Source organism: Moschus berezovskii, chromosome 20 (genome assembly GCF_049115385.1).
Source record: "Moschus berezovskii isolate FMDL1 chromosome 20, NW_MosBer_1.0, whole genome shotgun sequence".
In the NCBI taxonomy this organism is placed as follows: domain Eukaryota; kingdom Metazoa; phylum Chordata; class Mammalia; order Artiodactyla; family Moschidae; genus Moschus; species Moschus berezovskii.
The window spans coordinates 59,970,534-59,989,030 of NC_142479.1; the positions used below are offsets into that span (position 1 = coordinate 59,970,534).

Sequence of the window (18,497 nt, forward strand, 5' to 3'; positions counted from 1 at the left end):
CACTCTCAAGAGTCTTCTCCAGCACCACAATTCGAAAGCATCAATTCTTCGGTGCTCAGCTTTATTTATGGTCCAACTCTCACATCCATACATGACTACTGGAAAAACTATAGCTTTGATCACATGGACTTTTGTCGGCAAAGTGATAAGTTGCTATAACTCATGTGAATGCAATAAGCAACTAAATTCTGTGTGCGATACTGAGCACAGCTGAGAACTGTGTGTATCTGAAACATTTAAAAACACTGCTTCATGATGATGATCTTGCATATCACCTTCACCCTGTTGGCATTCCATTTTCCCTGCAATGGATAAAAGGGCTTCAGGCCCCAGAGCTACACACAGTAGTTTCCAGAGAGCCTGAGAACAGAAAGAAAAAGGCTGATCCTGCCAATCAGCCTGGAATCTGCCTCGTTTTTCAAACTAGTGGGTATATACTCCTGGCTTCATTGGTGCCTCCTAAAAAACTAATTGAAGTGACATGGTAGAGGCCGTGGCAGGTAATCTAGTCTAGTCTAAAATGAGACATCCATTAGCTAATTGGTCCTCTTGGAAGTCTGGCCCTCTCACATGAGGTGACTCTGACATAACAACTCTGGAAATGCCCCGTCTGAGAACCAGAGAGCTGGGCAATTTGGGCAGATGATGCTGGGGAAATGTGTGCCCTAAAAACAGCTTATTTCACTTAGGTTGATTCCGCTGTTAAAATCCAGTCCTCACTGCTGTTTGGCTCAGCCAGGGCTGCCTCCTGTGAAAACATAATTCCTGGGCTGGATCCTCATGTTCAATTTTCTTATTATAAAGCAAGATTAAAATGCACTACTTGCTTTGCATTTCCCACAAAAGACATGAATGCAGCTACCAACTGATCATACAGAGATGATTAAAAGGTAGGTAAGAAGCCAACAATCTCATTTTCTAATATTCTAAACTCAGCTAATTGTCAGCTGCTCCTGCATTAATGAACTCAAATGTTTATATTTCAGGCAAGAAAAAAAAAGTCTTTCCTAAAACAAGCTCTGGAATAACTTTGTTTAGTACAGACAGAAGGGACTGTCCGTACAAACACTCACAAATCAAGTGTTTAGGTAGCACAAAAACAAATGAAACGGCCTCTAACACACCTTTTTTAAGATTAAAAATATATACATTTATTTATTTGGCTGCATTAGGTCTGGTTGCAGTAGAGGGATGTGGGATCTAGTTCCCTGATGAAGGATCAAACCCTGGCCACCTGCATTGGGAATGTGGATTCTTAGCCACTGGACCACCAGGCAAGTCCCTTTAAGATTTTTTTGATGTGCACTATTTTTAACGTCTTTACTGAACTTGTTACAATATTGCTTCTGTTTTATGTTTTGGTTTTTTGATCACTAGGCATGTGGGGGGTCTTAGCTTCCCAACCAAGGATCAAACCCTCATCCCCCAGCACTGGTAGGCAAAGTGTGGACCACCAGGGAAGTCCCAAACCTACCAGTTTCTGAACTAGAACTTGGGATAGGTCAGGCCAGAGGCAGCTCCCTGGTGGCTGGAGAAGAGCCCATAAAGCTGGGGTCTGGTTGCAGTTGCCAGGCTACCACTGACAAGGCTGCTCCCCTGCACCCACCCCCTGGCCCCCGAGGATGAACAGCAGGAAGCACAGCGCATGCTGCTCTAAGATTCAGAACACAGGGCAGCCCCATGCTTCCCCCATTACGGTTTTCTAAGACTGCATTTTCCAAAGAAACACAATTCTTAAATTTCAGACACTTATTTCAAGAACCAGCCCGTGGTTTAACAGACTACTTAATAACAATGGTCAGAAATAAGATCAATGAACTTGACACAGACCTTTCATCTCAAAGTCAGAGGGAAAAAGTGAGGCCATGCACACACGTGTCTGACACCCCGATTTCCAAAGTGATCTATACATGATACTGTAGTATTGGTTCTATCCCCAAACTAGTGTGTCCTTGTTGTTTAGTTGCTAAGTCGTGTAAGACTCTTTTCTGAACCCATGGGCTGTACATGGGATTTTCCAGGCAAGAATACAGGAGTGGGTTGCCATTTCCTTCTCCAAGGGATCCTCAGGAACCCAGGAATCGAGCCCACGGTGCCTGCTGTGTCTCTGGCATTGCAGGCAGGTTCTTTATCGTTGAGCCACCAGGGGAGACCACAAAAAAAAAAAAAAGAGGATGTGCACACTGTGAAAAAGAGGGCCATACACTTCTCAGGTGGCGTGCAAACTGATCAGGTCTAACCCAATCGTCCATCTCCAAAAGCTCAATGTATAGGCCCTTTCCTGTGAAACTTTTCCCAGTCTTACCTCCACTCCAACAGACCAAACCATTTATAATAATTAAAATACAATAATCTGCTTAATTACAAAATGGTATTATTTTTCTTTTAGGAGTACCACATTGATTTCCAGGATTTGCTGAGAGGTGGGGTTTTTTGCTTGTTTAAACTAATTTTTTAAACTTTTTTTTTTTAAACTAATTTTTTCCTGCATGGTTACTGGATTACTGTTACATTACATAATCCTCACTTAGTTTTACTTACTTAATTTCTATCTGAAGGACACAAAGGCCAAGTCCATAAAAAGCAGAATTTTAATTTGGAAAATAGTTTAAAATGTGACAGTTCACTATCTTGGTAGTGTATACTTTAAGGCACAATAAATCCATAAAACTTTTAAATAAAGACATGGAAATATTGCTTAAGTGTGCTTGAGGTATAAGCAGAGATTAAAGGGTGATTCCAAACGTTCTAAGTTATTCTTGTGGAATATTTTTACTAGTTTTCAAGCCCAAGCCCCATATAGAAAGAGTCTAATGATTGTGTCTTTGAACATATATACTCTCCCTGGTATAAAGAATTTGCCTGCAATTCAGGAGACACAGGTTTGATCGCTGGGTTGGGAAGATTCTCCTGGAGAAGGAAATGGCTACCTGCACCAGTATTCTTGCCTGGGAAACCCCCTGGACAAAGGAGCCTGGTGGGCTATAGTACATAGGATCGCAGAGTTGGACACAACTGAGTGACTAAACCACCACCACCAAGGTTAAGAAAACCCTTCCACCAAACTGAAAATACAACGCTTGTATTAGTCTAGCAAAGATACTGGCACGTGTCCAACAGAAAATCCTTATACAACATAGTTGCACCTAAATTCCTGGAACCTATAACCGGCCACCAACAACCATTCTGCCTTATGCAGTGCAAGTCTCCCTGCCCAGGCTCAAACCCACTGCACAGCAGGCCATAAAGGTAAAAAGAAGGTAAAGTGACTTTTCGTTGGTTGATGAATATCCATTACAGTATTATTAAGACTTAAGACAGGCAAGCAAGTGAAGGAAGGATTCCACAGGAAAGATTTCCAAGCTATTTTGCTTTTACTACTTAGGACAGGGGAAATCTTGAGAACAATTAAGATTGAATGTCACCAAATGTAGAATAATAAATTGCAAATGGACTTAGAATGTGCTAGTAGAATCAGAGCTTCTAATTATTAACCTTAGCAATAACGCTTGGAGGTGAGAAGGACATTGGGTGCTGGGGGATGTGCCAGTGCCAAGGCACCATAAAGAGGAGGGAAAATAAGACTTGCACGTGTGCGTGTGTGGGTGTGATGGGGGAGATGGTTCCTATGGATAAGAAAGCAGAGGTGTGGAAAAATCGCAAATAGACTGGATCCTCCTGTGGGCTATACCCAGCTGAAAGCTGGATGGGTGAGCTCAGGATGGGTGAGCTTATTTTGAGAGCTATGGGTAAGACACTTTCTGGCTCATCATAATTATCAGATCCCAGTCCTATAGGGCTTCCCACTTAAAAAAAAAAGGGAAACCTGTGCAATTTAGCAGGAAGTTCCTCAAAACAGTATTATGTAACACAGTCCCTTGGCAGTCCTTAAACGATAAAAAAAAAAAAAAAAAAAGACATCTTTGCAGCCATATTACATACTTCTGGCTATAGACTCCAGCAGAGTGTGGCTCTTTGCAATTCTGGTGGCTTCACAAAACTACTAAGTGGGGTACTGTCATATTTGGCCACATGGCAGAAGACTGTGCCCAGCGATGGCCAAAAAACCACCAAGAATTCTCCAAAGCAGCATGCGACTGAAATCAGTGCCCAGTAAATGCCAGCACACACCCATTACATAACAGTCTCCTGTTGAAAAATGAAGCCCACATCATGATCAGTGGAGCAGGCTAGAACAGCAGCTCACAAAGCCCTTCCTTTGAGGGTATCTTAGGTAAAGGTCTAATGAGACAGATCCAACAGAGTGTAACAGAGCTTGGCATCCTCTGTTATCCTCTGCTTTCTTATCCATAGGAACCATCTCCCCCATCACACCCACACACGCACATGTGCAAGTCTTATTTTCTCTCCTCCTTATGGTGCCTTGGCACATCCCCCGGCACCCAATGCCCTTCTCACCTCCAAGCGTTATTGCTAAGGTTAATAATTAGAAGCTCTGATTCCCTATTCTAATCAAACCCTGCTCCCCATCCCCCATCTCACTGACATAGTTGAATTAACAGTCAAGTACTCAGTATGGGTTTCCCTTGTGGCTTAGCTGGTAAAGAATCTGCCCATAATGCGGAAGACCTGGGTTTGATCCCTGGGTTGGGAAGATCCCCTGGAGAAGGGAAAGGCTACCCACTCCAGTTTTCTGGCCTGGAAAATTCCATGGACTGTATAGTCCATGGGGTCGCAAAGAGTCGGACACAACTGAGCAACTTTCACTCACTCAGCTCAAATGTGGAGACTTCTATACAGTCATCTGTACACAGTGACATGGAAACCTCACTGGGTTTATCCCAATTCAGTAGGCTAAGGATGAACAACAGAATTAAAACACTAGTGATATTAAAGAGACTTTTAATTGTGTCTACGTTTTAATGGTTTCAGTCTAGGATAAAAATCATGCCAAACTCTGACACACTTTGTTTACCTGTGCTTAGATCAGCAATAATCTGTCAACTGTATATATTTCCTTCTAATCAGCCCATCGGCTGCTGTTTCTTGACTTCAGGTCAATAAAGGTAACCATGACATTTGCTTTGGATGGGAGTCAGGTGTCTGACTGGGATGCAGAAAAAGGGCAAGGTTTAACTAAGTGCTGTGTGGTTTCCAAACTCAGCCACTGAGAGAGTTAAACTAGTATTTGCAGCAATTCTTGCATGTGGTGTAATTAACCACCACCCGAGACAGTTAACAATTCTTTGGTGGTCTAGGCTGCTCCATTAATGGATCTGATAAAAGGTTCCTCGTAAGGCCACATTATTTCTGACAGTAAAGGTGTGCTCATTTCACAACAGGTGAAGACACTTTCCCCAACTGGTTCTGGGGCCCCAGGCTAAGTGTCTAAGTTCAAGCAGCTGGCAGTTCCATTTGTCTTCGTGGTCCCTCTGTCATCAACTTATATTGACCCCAGGGGAGGAAAAATATATTTGAGCATGAAAGGCGCTACAGGAAATCCTTTACCACACTGTGGCCAAGGTACCAAGCCCTGGTCTTAGGGTGATATCGAATCTCTAAAGTTGTTAAGCGTTTTATTAATATTAAAACTAAAGCCCGAGGTTTTACCATCATTTAGTGGTTGAGATTTAGAATGCACGTATCACCACTATTATTATTCAGTCTTCTTCACTGAAGGGAAACAGCAGCAATGCAGGCCTTGTAAAAAACTAAGAATCCTATTAGGCTCACTTACCTTCATGGAGCAGCATGTAAACAAACAAAACCAATAAAAGTCTGATTAGACCATAAATTCATAAGGGGACTACCAGCTTTACAAAAAGCCAGATTTGATCTATTTGAGTAGAACATTCATCTGCAGTCAAACCTATTATTAGGAAGTCTTCTTACGAAAACCCCAAGAAAAAAAAAAGACTCAATTAGATACCAAATTTTCAGTCTTAATAACAGCAATTAATCTGCAACTGTCAATTTTGCTCTTTAAACTTGGTAAGAGATTCCTTTCTGCGAGAGACAAACGGAAGGGGTCAAGTAGAAAGTGGATAAAAGTTCTAGTTGAATAAACATTATCCACAAACAACTGTATTTATGTATTTATGACATAATTGCCACCTAGGCTTCCCAGATGTTGCCAGGCTTTATAATGGAAGCCAAACACTATGAAATCTGCCTGAAGTTGAGCTCCTTGGCCAGATCGACTTTCCCCTAGACAAGAGTCCCCATTGTCTGAAGTACATCTGAGGATTATCCACTGCCCGGCTGGCCCCATCCACCATGCCACCTTCCCCTCTCCAGTTAGCTGATGGTCCCGGAAATCCACATGGTTCCAGACAATACAGATCAAACAAGCAGGGGCTGTTTATGGCTTCTGGGATATGTAACTTCAGCAACAAAAAGAACTGGAGAAGGTCACCTTACCCTCTCAGTTCACAGGAGAGGAGTCAAGGCCCAGAGAGTGAAATGATTAGCCCAAGGCACCACAGACCGTTCACTGGACTGGAACCAAGGTCTCTCTGCCTTGCCTCCTAGTCCACTGCGCACTGTACCACACTATAATTTCACTGCTTTAAATCATGGTTTTCTGAGAAACACAGGCTTCAATTACTTGAGGCCTGGAGTTCTTCAAGTCTTGCTGGAGAGCAACACTTTGTTCTGATGGGGAAGGGGTTGGGACCTTTCGGATGAAACACCAAATTTGTAATACATATGTACATAGCCACCCAACAGACCAAAAGGCACTGCAAATTATACAGGGTGGGGCCTTAAAAAAAATGTTCTGGATAAAAATTCCTGAGATCCTACTGTAGATCCAAGTGGGAGCGAATAACATCACAGAAAGTCAGAGATCATGGCCTTAGCCACTATAAAAAAAATTTCTGGAATACATTTATCCAGCCCCGTTCTGATGGTTCTTAAAAAAAAAGTGCTCTTTGATGATGATGGTGATGATACAGTGGCCACTGTCCATTCCTTTGATGAAGTGAGTCATTCTTTTAATGCCAGTGCCAAGGAAACGCACATTACTGATTAGCACCGGACGACTCCTTTTGAACATGGAGGACCATTTTAATGACATACGTACACCCATGAGCCTCACGCAGTGAGCCGTGACAGCTTCACTTTGCAGGAATAAGATGTTTGCAAAAATGTTGACTTTTTCACAGCAAAGAAAATCTTATAAACAAGATCCTACTGTATAGCACCGGGAACTATATTCAATATCCTGTGATAAACCATATTGGAAAAGAATATGAAAAAGAATGTATATATATGTATATATATATAACCAAGTCACTCTGCTGGTTTGATTAGAAACTAACACAACATTGTAAATCAACTATCCTTCAACAAAAACAAATTTTAAAATAAAAAATAAAATCTTATGTCACAGGATTTTCACACTCTCAGCATAGGTTTCTATTTTCTAGGCTCTTCTGAGAGGCAAATATAAACATCCCAGTGCAATTCCCACACATTTGACAGAGATAAGAAACTGTCAGAAACTGCTTGGAAAACTGTTGGCACAATCAGACCTATGGAGTTGTGTGAAAACTGCAGCCCGAGAAACTGGCCGAGATGGAAGGACTGCTGCTTCCTCCGGCATATCAAGGGTGGGCAGAAAACGGGAGCAAGAAAGAATTATCCCAAGAGGACACCACGCCTTTGGATTCAAGGAAGAAGCCCTTCCAGACACAAAGGAGGACTGAACTCCCTCCAGAGAAAGGAAAAACGGCCTTTGAGGGCCGGGAGGGGAGAGGGCACAGGTTACTAATGGGACATGCTCTGCCGCCAACAGGCTTCATCCCAGTCAGGCTTCTGCTTTCTCTGGAGGTCATACAAACTCACTGCCAACTTCTCGGGGCCAGAAGAATGGCTTCCATGGGCAAGTGACCTGTGGGGCAAGGTGGCTAAGCTTCCTACTCTGTTTTTTCTTTTGAAAACTGAGCAATAGCAGTATCCCATTGAATGCTCAGAGAGCAAAATAAATATGAAGGATGCCAAAGAGGAGAGTTATGTAAATATTAGGGAAGACCATTTTATTAAAGAAAACTGGTGCTGGCCAAAGATACCAACAGAGAGGAAACAAACTCAAAACCTGATTATCCACTCTGTCCCAAACCCCAGGTGCTCCCCATCTTTTGCTCTTGTGGGCAGACAATACAATGGAAGAGCTGGTGGTGACAAGGCAGCAATAATGTAAGAGCTGGTACTAACAATCTAGAATACTCAAGAAAAGGTTAAAATGCTTGGTTTGTGGTATTTAAGAGGGAAGAATAGTATAACTGCTGAAAAGGTGTCCACCCCACAGTTCTAGGGCTGTATTTGAATTACCTGGAAGCTCATTTATGCAATAGCCCTCATTTTCTGATGATGCTGAACAGTTCAACATATGTTTGCTATGTTTCATGTTTTGTGCCCGAACAGTATAACGTGTCTGCAAGAAGAGCAGTCACTGACCTCTCTGTGCCTTGGTTTTCTCACCTGTAAAATGGGGGACAACAATAACACCAATTTCAAAGCATTGGTGAGTTAATATATATGGGTTAATACAGTCAGCATCACATAAGTGTCAGCTCTTATGACGATGATTAATTCAGGCTGTGTAAGACTCTAGGAATTTTTTAAGAATTGGGATGACAGAGGATGAGATGGCTGGATGGCATCACCGACTTGATGGACATGAGTTTGAGTACGCTCTGGGGAATTGGTGATGGACAGGGAAGCCTGGCGTGCTGCAGTCCATGGGGCTGATTGAGCGACTGAACTGAACTGAAGACCTTCGGATCTAATCACAACAATGATCTGATTCCTGCCCTCGTGGAGCTTACAGTCTAATAAGGGACCACAGGAGTAAAAAAAATTATTGCACAAACAGAATGGCAAATTGCAGTAAGTGCTATAAAAGGGACATCCCAGGAACCACGAGAGTGTATCAGGAGAAGCCAATCTGGTCTGGTGTTGCAGGGAGCATGGATCACAGTGTCAAATGTTTTTCACAAGGCGTAACAACTGAATGGAGATCTGCGGGAACTGTGAGGTGGGTGGAAAGAAGGGAAAAGTCTCCTGGGCAGAGGAAACAGCCAGTGCAAAGGCCTGGAGACTAAAAATAATTTGCTGGATTTGAGGACCTATCAGGCCAGCGCTGCTGGAGAGAGAAAGCAGAGGGGTTACTGGGACAAGGAGGGGCTGGGGAAGCAGACAGAAGGCCAAGGGTGTGGGGACTTCCCTGGCACTCCAGTGGTTAGGACTCCAAGCTTCCACTGCAGGGGACATGGGTTTGATCCCTGGGCAGGGAAGTAAGAACCCACAAGCCTCACGATGTGGCCAAAAAAAAAAACCCAACAGGCTGAGTGTGTGCGTGTACGGAGTGGGTCACAAAACCCACGTTTTCTTGGTTTCCTGTGTAGCTCACAGAATGAGCAAGAGGGCATGCTGTTCCTACGGGTGCAAAGCAGACCTGGAGGGGAAAAAACACTCCTCAAAGGTGAAGCGTTAGATACACCTAACAGTCTGTTCACAGCCCAGGTGAGTCTTCCTGGTGTTGTCATTTAGACTAACGTCGGACTGGTGTTGCTTAGTTGGTTTACAGCTGAACAGGAGCATCACACACCAAAGCCTCATGGGAGAGTTTCATAAATGAGACTGTTTTTGTGATGAAATATGGCCCACAGAGCAACCTCACGGCAAGTTCTCCTGCTTTTGAGACCCATCATCTGAGGCACTTCTCCAGCCAGACCCCAGGCACCGGATCACAAAGCCCCCCTCAGGAGGCCAAGGAGTGACAGGCGCCCCCTCCTCCTTCTCCTCTCCAGTGGGGGGTGGGGGCTCCCTCTGCAATAACTGCAGTCACTTCCAGGGCTATTTTCTCTACAAGAGGCAGAAATCCAGGGCGGGGAGGTGGGGGAGGTGGGGGCACTAACCTTCTAGGTTGTGGTTGAGTCCTGGATCATGGGCTCATGTTACTCAGGAGGGTTGGCAAGGACAGGCAGTATCTATCAATCTCTTCCAGGCACTCCCTGGTTCATGCTTCTTCCTGTTGGCTGACTCCTCTATGTCCAACTTACTTACTGGTTCACTTATTTCAACCCCCACCCCCATGCTGGACTCTTCTCTCCTACAGGTAACACAGAATGAAGGGTCCTGTTTTCCATGAGGCGCTGGAGCCTCGAGGTCTGTAAGACTCCTGCCTTCAAGGATTTTACCATCTTGCAGAGAAACAGTGCAGTACAGGGGAAAAGATGGTAGGTTCCACGACTGTGCCTCCTGGAAGCTGACCTGGAAGCATGCCCGGGCCCTGCCCAGGGCAGTTCCCTAAGATTCTGAGCCCACATGTCCCTGCTCAGGCCTGCCACTCACTCTTTGACCCATCCTGTGTTCGTGCAACTCCAAAACCAGTTATTCCTTAAATCTCCAAGTGAAGGGACTTCCCTGGAGGTCTAGTGGTTAGGACTCTGTGCTTACACTGCAGGGGGAATGGGTTTGATCCCTGGTTAGGGAACTAAGATCCCACATGTCGTGCAGTGCGGTCAAAAATAAAAAAATACATGGAACTCTTAAGTTAAAAACCCCCAAGGTGTCTCCATGAGCCTGTCACATGCTCAACAGATGTTATTTGGATAAATGAAGCTGAAAGATGAGCCAGGGCACAGGGACATATGCCCTGGTTCGAGCTCTGAACAAATCATTCAGTTTCTCTGGGCATCAGTTTCTGATTCTCTAAAGAAGACTGGGTTGAGCGTGCCCTTTAGCTCAGAAGTAGAACAATCCAGGGTTTAGCAGGCCCTCACCTCTCCTCATGGTTTACTGTGGATCCTTTTGGTCCCCAGTCAATCAAAACATGACCCAAACCCAAGTAAGAATGAGAGTTGTTTAGAAATCTTGATGCCTTTGAACACAGTCATGAAAGTCCTGGTCTTTCAACACCCCAGTCTCTCCACTTATCTTGAACTATTGCAACATTGAAAATTATAATAGTAATAATCTGATTCACTTTAAGGTTCAGGGTGGGGAAAAGAAACACCACAGAAATGGACTCATATTATGTGGGAGGAGATAGGTGACTCTCAAGTACACGTCCTTGCCGTAGACTCTTGAACCAACCATCTCCTAATCTGAAAGGGAGATCTCTATTCTTCTCCAAACCACAAATCCGATAAATGACTGAACTTCACCCCAGTACCGAAAGCCCCAGAGACTTCCAAGTACTGAATCGTCAGATAAAGATGATGCAGGATTGGTGTCAGAAGCAACTGTGGTTTGGTTTCCCAGTTCCAGTACCCAAACTACAGATAAACATGATCTCTCTGTGTAAAGAAAACCATTTTATTCTTTGCAAAACCAGACCCTGGCAAGTGGAAAATGAACCCTAACAGAAGGACTGGATGAGGTAACTGGATTGTTTAGAGGAGGTGGTGACTTCGACGTCAGATTCCCTAAACTTGGCTTTATACTGTTCTTGTGGTATTTGAGTTTATCTGGAGATTTTATAGATACATCCACAACAGGTAAAAACTATTTAATTCTGTTTGTAAATATACACACACACACACTCACAGATATATATACACACCACACATGTATTTGAGAACAGAAACCTCACAAAAATCAAAGAACTGCTGCCTCTGTCCCCTGTGAGGCTTCTGAGGTTTCCTTGACAGATTTTTAAACGTTCTCTTCTTATGTTACTGCTAAAAATTGACAACAGTTATACTCAATACCTCATTTTCTCTCAGGATTTGCAAACATACGTGAGTGGTCAATACCAGTCCTCCTGGGAACTTCCCTGGTGGTCTAGTGGTTAAGAATCCGTGCTGCCAAGGGAGGAGGTATGAGTTCGAGCCCTGGTCAGAGAACTAAGAGGCCATATACTATGCAGCATGGCCAAAAGCTAAATAAAACAAAAAAAAAAAAAGGAAAAAACACCAGTCGTCCTGAAGATTAGATGAGAAATCAACTGGAAGATGAACTGGTATAGGGACTCTAACCCTAAATGATGTGATGCTACTTAGAGTGCGGGGAGGGCACAGTGCTCAGAAAGGTCCCAGGCTTCTGCCGGACCCTACAGGACCACCAAGCCATGGCTGGCAAAACCACAGCCCTGTGGCAACTTCCAGGCCTCTGGCTCCTTTGCTCTGCTCTTTCTTTTCTTTCTTTCCAAAGAATTTGATCACCTTCGCACAGTCTATGTATTTTGTATTGATCATGCTGCGGTTTCTTGTCTGTCTTCGCCAAGTAGATGGAAGCTTCACGAGGGCAGGAGCCTTTGTGTTGTTCATTAACGTGTCCCAAGCCCCTCAGACAGTGTTGGCATATACAATAAAGCTGACAGATGAACTGGTGGGATCCACTACGTTCAGGAACTGGGGGGCTTGGAGGCTCAAGGCAGAGGAGCCCCCACCTTCCCCCACCCAGCTAAGAGGGAAGGTAGAACAATAGAGCTGGGGGACTCGTCCCTTTAACCTAAATGGTGCCTAATCGGAAGACGTTTAAAAAGAGGCCCATGAAGAGGTTTTCTAGTTCCATGGCCCTGTTTTACAGATGAGGAAATATTGAGGAAATGACTCACTTGCCGAAGTCTCCCAGCACCCAGCTCCTCATCTCCCAAGTCCCGCTCACTGAAAGCCATTTTTATCATGTATGTCAAAAGTGTGTATGAAGGAATTTCCCTGGCGGCTCCAGTTGAGTTAGGACTCTGCACTTCCAATACAGGGGGCACGGGTTCAGTCCCTGGTTAAGGAACTAGGATCCCACAGCCAAAAATAAACAAACCAAAAAACCATGCATGGAAACAGAAGACTATGCCTATAAATGACATTTCAAAACAGCTAAAATGACCAACTACACTAGTCTACCTGCTTAATGAGCACAGACTCACTCGGGACTTGCCTAGGATTAAGTTCGGTCGGGAAACTCAGCTCTCAGCCCAGAGCTCACCCAAGTGTTAGGTTAGTTGCCGAGCCCCGTTCAGAGGCTGTCTTCAGGGACTTCCCTGGTGGTCCAGTGGTTAGGACTCTGTGCTTCCACTGAAGGGGACCCAGGTTCAAACCCTGGTCAGGGAACTAAAATCCCTCAAGCCACACAGGGCAGCCAAAAAAAAAAAAAAAGGAGGCCGACTTTACAGAGTGACCTCCCACTTCTACTGACCTTTGTCAACATGATTCCGGCAGAGTTTAGATTTGGTCTGGATCAGTCCATGTGAGCTTCAGAAGTGAGTTTCCTCCTGTTCCTAAATCAGCTCTTTGGATTCTCTGGGTAACAACTGAGGGGCAGTGGCTAAGACAGGGATTGGCCATCTCCTGCGGGGCCTTCTGTGGTATGGCCTTTCAAAGGTGCATCTGCTGCAAAAAAACCCTTCAGGCTATGATAATCACCCAGATGCCCAGAATACTCCAGATCATAGAAAGGGGGAGGAGAACAGTATAGACTGGGCCCTCTGGCAACTCGTTTCCAGTGTATGCACCCTCACCCTGCTAAGAAAGCCCCCTTGGCTTTGTATGCTTCATTCTTGTACTTTAACAGTTCAACTCACTCCTTCCACAAACTTCTCCCATACCCACCTGCCTCGGCTACTTCACTCTGGCCACAATAAAGAAAGATTTTATTACCCACCGGGTGATGTGAAGGAACCTGGAAAACGGTGTTGTTTGTATTCCTTCAGGCCTCTTAATGTATGAAGAAGGCAAAAATAATACATCAGCTTAAGTGGAACTGCAATTCTAAACATCTTATAATTCAAAAATGAGATGTATTTGCCTGTAAGGCCAGTTATCAGTTAAAGCTGATTTTTTAAAAAGCAAATTCAGCAGTTAGTACTCCAACAACAACAAAAAATCCGTCTGTCTGGAATTACTTGCACTTTAAAAGGTGGATATAGTGTACTAGAAAACATAATATGTTTCCCAGGTGGCTTAGTGGTAAAGAATTAGCCTGCCAGTGTAGGAGACAAGGGTTCGATCCCTGGTTTCGGAAGATTCCACATCCCAAGGAGGAACTAAACCTGTGTGTCACAACCATTGAGCCTGAGCTCTGCAACAAGAAAGACGATCACAATGAAAAGCCCATGGACCACAACTAGAGAGTAGCCCCACTAGCCACAAGCAGAGAAGCGCCTGGACAGCAACAAGACCCAGGACAGCCAAAAATAAATAAATACATAAATTTATATATATATATAAAGAAAACATATAATGTGAGGTTCTCTATTTCTACCTTTTTTTTTTTTTTGGCTGCACTGCATGTGGGATCTTAAGTCACGAAACCAGGGATCAAACCCGCACTCCCTGAATTGGAAGTGAAGAGTCTTAACCACTGGACGGCCAGGTAAGTCCATCTATTTCTAGTTCTACCACTACCTAGAAGGATGTATCAACCCTAGCTTCTCTAACACACACTGAAAGCCGGTGGCTCTGGTCTGCTCCGGGGCTCTGTGACATCACAGGGCACAGGTGGACACGCTGGCTGAGTCCAGGATTAAGGAGCAGAGCTTCCCTGATGGCCTCAACCTGGCTGCGCATTAGAGTCGCCTGGAGTTTATTAAAAATAAATTTTTTTAAAGAAAGCACGCCAACCTCCTCTCTTAGAAATTCTGATTTCATTCATCTGAAGTGGGTCCTTGGCATAAGCTTATTTTAAAAGGTCCCAGGTGACTCAGTCAGCTGGGGTGGGGACTCACTGACTCAAGTTAACACATTCCCATTGCAGCTGAAACAGGTGTTTCTCTCACTCCTAGAGGCTCCTCAGGAATCACGGGTCATTTGCATTAGTTTTGGTCAACAAACTCCCCTGACCCAACTGGAGATCAACGACAGTGTCAGGTTCAAGGCTTCTGATGGCACTGTTTGTTCAGAAAATGTATGGAAAAAAAAATCTGGTTTCCATGACAAATTCTCCTGTAGCCAGGACAATGATTCCCCCGACTCTGAAATACAGAGGGGAAGATAATCTCTTCGAGGAAAGGGTGGTTTTGAATTATAATTATAAATTAGTCTACTAACTAGGGAATTCATGTTTCATACATAAGAGGACTACCCTGGATCAAGGTTCATTTTTTTAATAGTGAAACATCATGCTGAGTGAAAAATGAAACTGACTTGGAATAATCACAGGCCATTTATCTCCTGGGGTTTGGCAGTGGGAAAATTAATCTCATGACTGATATGAGGGGCCGATCAAGACAGCACCACACACTGGGGGTCATGTCCACCCAAGCAAGTATCTTGGAACCCCTCTCATTGTGTGGAAGGAAACACTGTTGATAAGATCCCATTAAAAAATGCAAATTACAGCTAAAGCAACATTTTCCTTATTTCCTGCCCCAAATCCAGAGCCCATTCACCCAATGATAAAAGAGCTCCTTGTCTTATTGGTCTTCAAGAGCCTCCAAGAGAAATCTAATCAATATTCGCTGAGTGCCTGCTATAGAGGTATGGCTGACTCACCGTGCTAAACGCCACAGAGGATGCAAACATGAGCAAGACACAGTTCCTGCCCTCAAGGACAAACTGGCAGGAGAAGAGTGCCACCCCAGGCAGGGGGACCTTCCTGCCCCCTCCTGTCTGTCACTACCCTCTCCTGAGACCCACCTGAGCTAACCAAGCTCCCTCCACGGTGGCCCAAGGGCCAAGCCTACTCCCTCTCGTGTCATCACACACCCACTTCCTGGTGCCAGAACCCGGTGGGAGGTGCGGCCCTCGGCAAGGTCAACCCCCACCCCAGACCCAGCCTGACCATTAGAGAGTTCTGCCTTTTCGGGACCCCTTGCCCAAAGCTCTGACTACAGTAGGGAGGAGCAACTCTGGTTAAAGGCTTCTAAGATGTGAACTTTCGGTTTTGCTATTTCAGAAACATTTTGACCTTACAGAAAAACATGCACCTGCTTGGATATTATTAGACCTCGAGCAAAGAATCGAGCTTAAATGGCAGGTTTGGTGTAAAAGCCTCTTCACCTGCACTGTCCCCATGATCAATGGATGCAGTCAATGCTCCTGATGGAGATGCTCAGAAGGCAGCGTTTTCACCCAAAAGCTGCGTCTTTCTCAGGTTGAAACGAAGGGTGAGAGACTGCGACTCCTGGGAGGATGGAGACCACTGGAGCATCTCCCCAAGCCTACAGCAAAGCCTCCTTCCGCTCCTTCTCTGGATCCCATCTCTCACTGCAACATGGCTCGGTCAGCCCTCAGGTTTGTTCTAACAAATGTACCAGAATGTAAGCACTGCAGGGGCTGCTCTTCAAAGGGAAGCAGGAGGATCAGATTCGAGGTTCGGTTCCCTCACTGGCCCACGACCATGGACAGGTTGCCAGCTCTGTCTGACCACAGCTCCCTCATCTATCTGCCATGGGAACACAGCAAAGCAGTGACTGTTCACCTCAGGAGGGCAGTGGTGATGCCTGGGTGAGGGCAGTACCTGCCCCAAAATACCACCCTCGAAGGTTCTAACCTGCTCCCACCACTGTCACTGATGGCCATGCATCCCATTCCTTAGGTGCGGGCAGGATGGGGAAAATATTAAGACTTAGTGGTACTTCCCTGGTGGTCCAGTGGCTAAGGGTCCACACTCCCAATGTAGGGAGCCCAGGTTCAATCCCTGGTCAGGGAACTAGATCCCACATGCTGCAACTAAGACATGGCACAGCCAAATAACTAACTAAATAAACAAATATTTTTAAAAAGATTTATTGGTCTAAACCAGCAAGATCTTTTCTAGGAGTCTAACATACTCTTTTTGTTGTTGCTGTTTAGTCACTAAGTGGTGTCTAACTTTTTGGGACCCCATGGACTGTAGCCCACCATGTTCCTCTGTCCATGGGATTCTCCAGGCAAGAATACTGGAGTGGCTTGCCATTTCCTTTTCCAGGAATCTTCCCAACCCAGGGATCGAACCCATGTCTTCCGCATTGCAGGTGGATTCTTTCACCACTGAGCCACCTGGGAAGCCAAACATACTCCGATTGGAAGTTATGCATTTATCTACACATGCTCCCGCTGCTCAAAATACATCTGGAACTCTTCGGAAATTTTCTTCAAAGAATATACTTTTGAATCCTCTAAGAGGTAGAAAGTCTGTCATTAGTTTTTAGAAAAAACCAAAAATCCAAGTGCCCTTTATAAATCATGTAATCGAGCTAAGTAATAACAGTTTTGATCAAAACTTCAGTGTGGGCCATGTCAAAGCTATATTCAAGCAGAGACTGGAAAAAAATGGGAAATGTTTTAAGTTGTGTAAGGATAAACAGCTTAAGAATTAAAAAAATAAATACCTGCTTTTTCAGGGCTCCTTTTTTCATTTTAAAGTTGAATTATTAAATGACATTTTTTAAAACAAGTTTACAAAAAGACTGATTTGTTTGACATGAACATTGACCCTGAAGGGGTGATGATTTTGAAAGAGACAACATTCTCTTGGATGAAAAAGTTCAGGTACGTTTGTGGAAAAAACAAAACAAATATTTCACTCTATTGTCAAGTGGTACATTAGTTTTCCTAGGAAAAATAGCTGTATGGACAAGCTAATGTTTTTTAAGAACTGTGACCTCCAAAAGAGACAAACAATGCATCAATTTTTGATTTATAACAATTTTGAGTCAAAATTTTAAATGGCCTCATAATCAACTATCAAAAGAATCATGGGAATTCCCTGGCAGTCCAGTGAAGGACTCGGTGCCTCCACTGCCACGGCCAGTGTTCAATCCCTGGTCAGGGAACTAAGATCCTGAAAGCCTTGTGGCACAGCCAAGAAAAAAAAAAAAAAGAATCTTTTCTGTAGAGGGTGGGCTACCCATAAAATCAGACTCAAAGAATAATGCCGAGGTATTTCTGAAGCCACATCTGCTAGAAAGCTGATCTGAAACCACTGCAGACCAAAGGACCTATATTAATTAACATTTCTCGATAGGTTTGTAGGTACACAGGGCATCATGAAGGAACTGCTGTGGTTATTCAGGTCTTCGAAATATAAGCAAAATAAAACCTACACATTCCATTTTCAGTCTTTAAATCCACCCTGCTAAAAGAAAACACTTTAAAGTTTACTTTAAAATGGCTATCATGAAACCAATTTAAGGTTGGTTTATGCTTTTGAAACATCTATTACTGCTTGGGGGGTGGAGGAGGGAGCTCTTAAAGAATACATATGACCAGCAAATTCCAGTCCTAGGAATTTATCCCAAGGTAGTAATTAAGCAGTTAGGATGGGCCCTGGAGTTTAGCAGTAAGGTTTATCACAACTGTTCATAGTAATGAAAATGAAAAGCAGCCTGAATATCTAAATGGTTGAGTGGTCAAATGACGGTACACCCATTCAGAAAAGTATTACAGTGAGCTGTATACAGGGAAGCAGCCAGTGAGAATAATGTTGTAGAATTAAATTTACTGACCCAGTAAGATCTACGGTATATTCCAGTTTGGGGAAGAAAAGCATAATTTATGCAAAGTGAGCACATAAAAATGTCCAGAAGGACATATATTAAGATATTAATAGACTAGTCATCAGAGAAATGCAAACCAAAATCATAAGGAGTTACAACTTCACACCCA

The 18,497-nt window shown here is 44.1% G+C and overlaps 1 protein-coding gene and 1 non-coding gene across 2 annotated transcripts in view; one reads left to right on the forward strand and one right to left on the reverse strand.

Annotated features, from left to right (window-relative positions):
- Positions 1 to 18,497, reverse strand: part of ERN1 (endoplasmic reticulum to nucleus signaling 1) — an 83,214-nt gene that overhangs the window by 59,082 nt on the left and 5,635 nt on the right. The window lies entirely within an intron of this gene.
- On the forward strand, positions 12,950 to 13,022 carry TRNAG-UCC (transfer RNA glycine (anticodon UCC)). The gene has a single exon. It is a non-coding gene; the product is annotated as a tRNA-Gly (tRNA).